The 8,127-nt window shown below is 33.2% G+C and overlaps 1 long non-coding RNA gene across 1 annotated transcript; it reads right to left on the bottom strand.

Moving 5' to 3' along the window:
- LOC107616850 lies at positions 1,692–2,422 on the bottom strand. Its single transcript, XR_001614667.2, has 3 exons — positions 2,167–2,422; positions 1,963–2,080; positions 1,692–1,865 (listed from the first exon to the last, which is right to left on the bottom strand). It is a non-coding gene; the product is annotated as an uncharacterized LOC107616850 (long non-coding RNA).

The raw sequence follows: 8,127 nt of genomic DNA, 5'->3' as shown, positions 1-8,127 counted from the left end.
AATGAATATCTCTTAGATCTCTTAATCAGAATCTTCGTGGTATAAGCTAGATTGATGGCAGCATTCAAGAGAATCCGGAAAGTCTAAACCTTGTCTGTGGTATTCCGAGTAGGATTCAGGGATTGAATGACTATGACAAGCTTCAAACTCGTGAGTGCTGGGCGTAGTGACAGACGCAAAAGGATAGTAAATCCTATTCCGGTACGATTGAGAACCTGCAGATGATTAGCCGTGCGGTGACAGCGCATCTGGACTCTTTTCACTGGAAGGATGGATGGTAGCCATTGACAACGGTAATCCACCAACACACAGCTTGCCATAGGAGGACGTGCGTGTGTGAATCAGAAAACAGAGGAAAGCAGAATTTCAGAAGACAAAGCATCTCCAAAACCCCAACATATTCTCCATCATTGCATACAAGTATAATTTGTGTTCTGCCCTTTTATTCCTTGCAATCAAATTTGATAAGTGAATTATTTTATTGTTTTCCTGACTAAGAGTTACAAGATAACCATAGATTGCTTCAAGCCAACAATATCCGTGGGATCGACCCTTACTCACGTAAGGTATTACTTGGACGACCCAGTGCACTTGCTGGTTAGTGGTACGAGTTGTAAAAAGTGTGATTTACAATTCGTGCACCAAGTTCAAATTCCAAAACTAAAAACTGAAGAAATACAAAAACAATACAACTTAAATCTTAAGTCCTTTGCTGTTCCTCCTTCCTCTAGCCCTCTTAAACTTCTTTCCCTTAGATCATACATAATTGTTTCAGAAACATTTGTAAACTTTTTTACCTGCAAAAGATGGCTAATGAAGAGAGTAATGTTGCATCTTTCAACATTCAAAAATCAGAGCAGCGATATTAAAGATGTGTTTCTAAAGTTTCTCTTTGATGCACTGGTGTTTGATAAAAAAAAAGAACAATTTATTGCTATACCAGCCTTTGAAATTTGAGAGAACACAAAAGAGAGGTGTTATCTTCCAACTAACATTGACACAACTATGATTTATACAGCTTGGTTCTTGATTATAAAAACAAAGTTTCATCCAACATATATCAAGCACAAACGAAAAGCTTAATAGAAAATAACTTCAGCAAATTGAAAAAGAAGTATAAATTATAGTCACATTCAGTTTTTATAAATTTTAATCAACTCACATTGGAAAATCCAAGATTAACATGCATTGATCTTCATCTGTAATGCCAAGTCTCCATCTTCTTCTTTGTTCAAATAACTTAAAAGTCACAATGAAAAAAATAATACTACTAAAAGATTTGCTTAGTGAAAGCAATAGCTTGAAGAGTGAATAAGTTGATGGCTTGCTTACATATGGGGGTTGAGATGAACCAGTTTGGCTTCGTTAATATCATTACTCGTAAGCTTGAGAGGTAGCAGTGACAGAGATATGCTTGATATGCTTAATTTGTGGCCAATCCTTGCCGCTATCCTCTTGACATCTTGGCAGCAACAGCAGGCAGTTGTCAACCCATAACGACCTTAGAGAAGTGAGCTTGCTCATACCTAACTAACTTTTTAATAATAATAATAATAATAATAATAATAATAATAATAATAATAATAGTAAGTTAGTAACCAAATTAAACAAGAATAATGAAAAATATAGTCCAACATTTGAAAGGAATAGACAAAAGTAAAAAAAAGATGAATAAATAGAAATGTGGGTTTAAAATTCTTACACCATCTGAGGCAAGAACAACAAAATGATCTTTGTCAGTAAGCAGTCGGTGAGAAAATTTAGGTATGGAAATCACACCATACTCCTTCAAGCAGAAATCTCCGAATGCTCATCTTGCAAAGCAAACACCCTTCCCTTGCACCGTTTAATTCTTTCTGCTTCTCCTATGAGGATTTAAAACCAAATTGAAATGGGTTAAAATAGAGCAAAAATCACATATGGAACAAAGAGATAGGATGAATTATGATGCAAATAACAAACTTGGCAAATCGGGCTTCAAATCAATGGTCAACTAAATTGCCACCATGGAGTCATTGCTGTCCTTGGATCCCATCACTGCTCGAGAATCCTCGATATATCCCATGAACAAATTTGAGCCCTGGTAAGAGAAGAAACTGAGAAAACCATAATGGAATCAGAAACCATAGCTAGATTATCTTTTTATTTCTTTTTCCAACGTGTTACCTGCTTCACTATAGTGACAGCCGTGCTCCCACTACAAAAGCAGTCCAAATTCGGATGAGACCTGAGCTCTTTGTCCATAGACTTACATGCCTTCATGAAAGCCTCTCTCCATGTTGAACTCAGTTTATCCTCGGCTGATAAATCCTTTTGAGAGTCTCCATTGTCCGGTTTTACATTCCCCTTGAAGCAAGCTTTACCTGATCCGTTTCGCTTCGATTCAGAAGAATGCAGAAATGAGAGCAGTTTCAAAGGCGAAAAGAACACAGAATCTGTAAATTACTGGAGCAATAGGGACAAAATAGAATAGGATCTTGTTGCACCAAACAAAACGATATCATTTAATAAAACAAGGTTAGGAAAAATCCAGCAGCATTTCAGCAGTAAATTGGCTATTTCCCAAACTCAATCAATCAAATCAAATTTCATATGAATGCTTTAACAATTAAATTCATCAACATCATATATGCATGCATAGAAAGTGAGCAGAAGAGGAAATGCAAATTGAGAAATCAATAGCAGCCAATGATTAAGGATGTAATGAGCATGAATGCATAATAAGCACAAAGAATCGCAACGAGGAAACGAGTTGCTATCACATGGCACGAAGCAGCAAAAATTATTAAACAGCAGCAGTAAATAGCATGTTTCCCAGGTTCAAGCAAGCAGCAAACTGAATTCATATGACTTAACCAATTTGACAAATTGAAATCATTGCAGTTCATATAATATGGACCAAGCAACAAGCAGAGTAGCACTCAGCAACAACAAACCAAGAAAAATTAATGAAACAGTAACACTTTCACAGCATCTATTTTGGACAATGAACAAAAATACAATAAACAGCAATCACAAGTCCAGAATTCAACACCAAAACAGCACAATAAACAAGTTCATCCAGGGCAACATTCAGAGGAAAGATAAATCCATTCCGAACAGCAGCAGTAAACAAAACAAAACCTACATCCACTAACCAGTCTAGATTCTCTAACCACCTAATTAAAACTAAACTAAATTAGTTGAACTAAACAAGCTAAACAAAATGAGCTAAACCAGATTAATCAAACAGAAATAAAATCAAATGAGATGAAAGGGGAACCTGGGAAGCAGGGAATTGGAACAGGGGAAGGGAAAAGAAAGATTGATGATGATGAGTGAATGGCGGGAGCAACATGGTGGCGGCCTAGTGGTGGCGCTGGGTTATCGGCAGTGGCAGAGGGTAGGTGCTCAGTAAAACAGGGTCTAGTAGTGGCTCTTAACAGAATCTTGGACAAGTACCCCGAGAGTGCCATGCTGAACAAGAATAAAGGTAATTAATTAGTTCAAATAAACGACATCATATCAAGTATTGATAAGTAAGACGATTGTATGATTATCTTAAAATTCATTCACGAAGTCACAGTCCAACAATAGAAATGACATCATATCAAGTCAGTAACATAAAACCTCTTCAGGGAAAAGCTAATAATAAAGAAGGCCATTAGTGTTGAAAATGTGGAACTTATTAATATAATCAAGTTTCAAATTTTCCATATGAAACTCTTCAGGCAATGAAAGAGATGGAATTCAAAATAGAAGGCATCAACCAAAAGAGCACAAGAGAAATACATAAGGTTATTCTACAACTAATCACAATTGCTAGTCCGAAATTTAGTACAGAAAATAGAAAAATGCTAAAAAATTGACTCACATTCTAGCTTATTAATACATTTTCTGCAAGTTAAACTTACATAGCTATTTAAAGAAACAAGATAAACAACTCTTTGTAAAGAAACACATGCTTGATGATTTCCTACCATAAAGTATAGCAAGTTTTGAGAAAAATAGAAAGTATACAAAATAAAAATTATAAAATAAAGTGAATTGACATCGGACAACCATCATTGTAAAGATTAAAATGCAAATCAGAAGACATACCTTTACAGATTCATATATATCTTCAAACAACAAGTTAAGATCACACTAACCCAGTTTTGATATCTTTCAATACAATATTTTTTAGGTTTCGAGAACCTTAGCTAATCTGTTTATTAGCTAATGAAGCTACCGAATTCATATATAGAAAAAATTTTCTTAGGGCAAGAAAAAAAAAAGTAGGCTACAGTTTAGGGATTGTAAAATAATATAACAGCTAAAATATCAAAATTCAAAATGCAAGTTTCGAAATCTGAATATCTTCTCACAAATTCCCTAAATTTTCAAATTACGCCAATCACCCATCCTCTTTTCATCGTTATTTTTCAATTCCCGTTCCCCACTAAAACATCCCCCAAATTGTGCACAACACTAAAGAGAAAATGTAGATCAATCTTCATTCCACAGTAAAGTTAACCCCAAAAAACACACAAAACAACATTCAAAATTAGGTATCCATTATCAATTAACCAAAAAGGAACATGCGTGTTGAGAGAGAGAACGAATCAGGGATTGAGATTCAACGGATCAAGACAGAGAGAAAGCGAACAATTATTGCAAAAATGAAATGAGAAGTGAGCATTTGAAAGCGATTTAGAGGAAAATGAAAATGGAAAGGGAAAGCCCTAAAAGTAAAAACAACGGAAAAAATCGAGAAAATAAAAAAATAGAAGCGTTGGAAGCGGAAAATCGATCAGACCTTTGGAATCGGAGGGCTTGGAGGAGAAGAGATCGTCGGAGAGATTGACCTTGCCGTCGCCCATGTTTGGTAGAGCTCAAAATTTGTGGAATTCGAAGGTGAACAAAGAGATCCAGAAAGAACAGAAGAAGAACGAGAAAGAGAAGAAGAGTATGAAGACTAAGATGAAGATTAAGAAGATGAAGAAGATTGTGACGAGTGGTTTGGAAGGCGAAGGGCAAAAGGAATGTGAGGAGCTCTTCCAGGGTAGCCAAGGTAAAAGAGCTCGATTAGGGTTGGGGATCGGGTTGAAAGAGCGTCAATGTGTTGGGGACCGGGTTGGGGGCCGGGTCATTAGGGTTTTTTTAAAAAACCTTTTGGCCACGCTTTTAAAGCGTGCCAAAAGAGTACCAGGATATGGCCACGTTTTGTAAGCATGGCCGTAATGAAACCCTCTCGCCACACTTTTAAAACGTCCCTGTTTCTCTCTATGGCCACGCTTTTGAAGCGTGGCAGAAAAAAACCTTTTGGCCACGCTTTTAAAGCGTGCCAAAAGAGTACCACGATATGGCCACATTTTGTAAGCGTGTCCGTAATGAGACACTATCGCCACACTTTTAAAACGTCCCTTTTTCTCTCTATGGCCACGCTTTTGAAGCGTGGCAGAAAAAAACGTGGTCGTTTCTCTAATCAATTGCCACTCTTCCAAAAGCGTGGCCGTTGACCCTTTTCGCCACGTTTTTGAAGCGTGGCAAGAAAAAACGTGGCCAAATCTCTATTCAATCGCCACCCTCACAAAAGCGTGGCAAAAAAAAAGTGTGGCCATAGGCCTTTTTTCTTGTAGTGCCACACTTAATTCATGAACACTTAATTCACTAGTCTAAGCTAACCAAGGATTCAAATTAAGGACATTATTATTTTTCGCTTAGAGTTAATGATGTTGTAAAGTAAAGAATAAATGGGGTTAAAAGGCTCAACATTAGTTTGCAAAGGATAATGAAAAGAGTGAAGCCATATGGGTAGGTGAGCTATAGTGAAACAAGGCCTCAATCACATAAGGGCATGCATACATCAAACAATGGAAATATAGAATCAAGCAAGACAAAGATCACAATTTTAGAGAGAACAACACACACTAAAATAAAACATTGGTTGATAAGATACAACCAATCAAATAGGTTCAAAATCTCACCGGGTTTGTGTGTTCGAGCTCTAAAACCATGTTCCTAAATAAAATTCTTCAAACAAGTTCAACAAAGATTTTAATTCAAATTAGTAAAATACTATAAAAAGTTTCTTGAAAAGGAGAATATCACTTCAACCAAGTAGTAGTTAAATGCAAGCAACTAACTACACATGCAATCTATCATGCAATGCAACAATTATCAAACAAAGAAAATTAAAAATTGGTGTTGAAAAGAAAGTAACTAAACCACGGAAGTCGGTATCGACCTCCCCACACTTAAAGATTGCACCGTTCTCGGTGCATGCAAAGGTGTGCAAGTGGACGGGTTGCTACAATTGATGCGCTTTCTCAAAAGATTGTGCGGAGAAACTTGTTTGTCGCCCCCATTTAGAAGTATTCCATTTCTCTTTTTGGTGGCCATCCTGAAAGAAGAGAAAAAAGAAGAAGAAGAGCCCACAACAAAGAGATAAAAACATATAAAATGCGAGTGGGCTAATGCCAAATAATAATAAGGTTCTCAACTACATGGTAGCTACAACATGCAAGTGAGAAAACAATATAGGCAAATGGCATATCAATTAGTGCAAGAGTTGCAACAATGAAGGAGAGAGAGTGGGTCATGAAAGACAATATAAGTTCATATCAATGCACAAGGAATACAAGTGTAAAAAAAGATTAGCATTGACTTGTAAATAATGGCACCCAACAATGTAAAACAAGTCACTAAGCATCAAAATAATGGAAGAAATAGTCAATAGTGGAGTAGAAAATCCAACACCAATAGAAAAATAGTGAATTTAGAAAAGAAAAGAAAAACATGTACAAAGTTAAAATGCAATGAATGAAAGTATGTAAATGCAAGAAGTAAAAGAGAATGGAAGAGAATAAGGATGAGAAGTTAATTCTTTAATTCTTTAAAAGTGTTTTTTGATTTATTTTTTTAATTCTTTAAAGCAAATCAATTATAACTAATTAATGATATCAATTAATTAATTTGGTTAAATATTTAAATCTCACAATTAATTATATTAATTATTTGATTTGATTTGATTTGAGTAAATATCAAATTATTTTAGTAAATAATAAATATGATAATGAAATACATGAATTTATTTAATTAGTTTATTTTTTTCAATGTCATCTCCTTATACGAAATCATAATGTGTTTTTTACTCATTCCTTCTCTTTTTTCTCTTTCTCTTTCTCTCTCTTGTATTTAGGGTACAATTTTTGTAATTTATTTAATTTCTATTTCTTTTATCACTACTTATACATTTCATTTTTATATATTTTTTAAAGATTTTTGTCTATTTTAGTTGCTCATTATTAGGCGCATATTTTTTTCTTCTAGCTTTTGATTAACAAAAGAGAGGTGTCTTTTTTACGGTATTTTTAAATAATCTTACTATAATTTTGTTTTGTAATATTCTCTTTTATCATGTGTATTTCATGTGTTTAAGGAGTTGACTTAAAGTTATAATATGATATATAATAATATTATAGTATGATTTACAATATGCTAAAATATTAGGATATTATTGTATAGATATTTTTGAATTTGTCCATTAAATTCAATAATATAGATAATATAGAATTATGCAATTATGTAATTATTTATTTTTAATTATATTTTTACTTTTTGATATAATCGATATATTATTAATAATGAATAGTAATTAACCCTTCATATTTTTAATCAAAGCATTTTGACGATAATTTTTATTTATTGATATTAATGGTTGATTGTTTCTTTAAAATAAAATGCATTATAATTTTAGGTTATTTCATAATTAACAATAATGCTTGATTAATTTTTTAAAAATAAATTACATGCATTATGATTTTAGGTTATTTCACAATACATAATTAATGTTCATAATACTAAATTACTCTAAATTTTCTATTTTCTATGGTTAGTAGTTAATCCTAAATTGAAAAGATTATGTTGAATTGTTGAATAGTCCAAGTATAATTGAGATAGCTAATTTAGTTTATTTGTTTATTAATATATTTGATCGAAAGCATGAATGATAAATAAGACAAGAAAATAATTAAAAAAAATAAAATATTATTAATTACTTAAAATAAATAAAAAAATAAGTTATAATGTATTATTTTGTTTAAATTATTAATAATTAGAAAAATAGAAAGTTGGTAATTATTTTAATAATTTTTTATTTTATTT

The sequence above is a fragment of the Arachis ipaensis genome, chromosome B09 (assembly GCF_000816755.2).
Source record: "Arachis ipaensis cultivar K30076 chromosome B09, Araip1.1, whole genome shotgun sequence".
NCBI classification, from domain to species: domain Eukaryota; kingdom Viridiplantae; phylum Streptophyta; class Magnoliopsida; order Fabales; family Fabaceae; genus Arachis; species Arachis ipaensis.
Note: the sequence above shows the minus strand (reverse complement) of the source record. Positions and strands in the feature narration are given on the sequence as shown.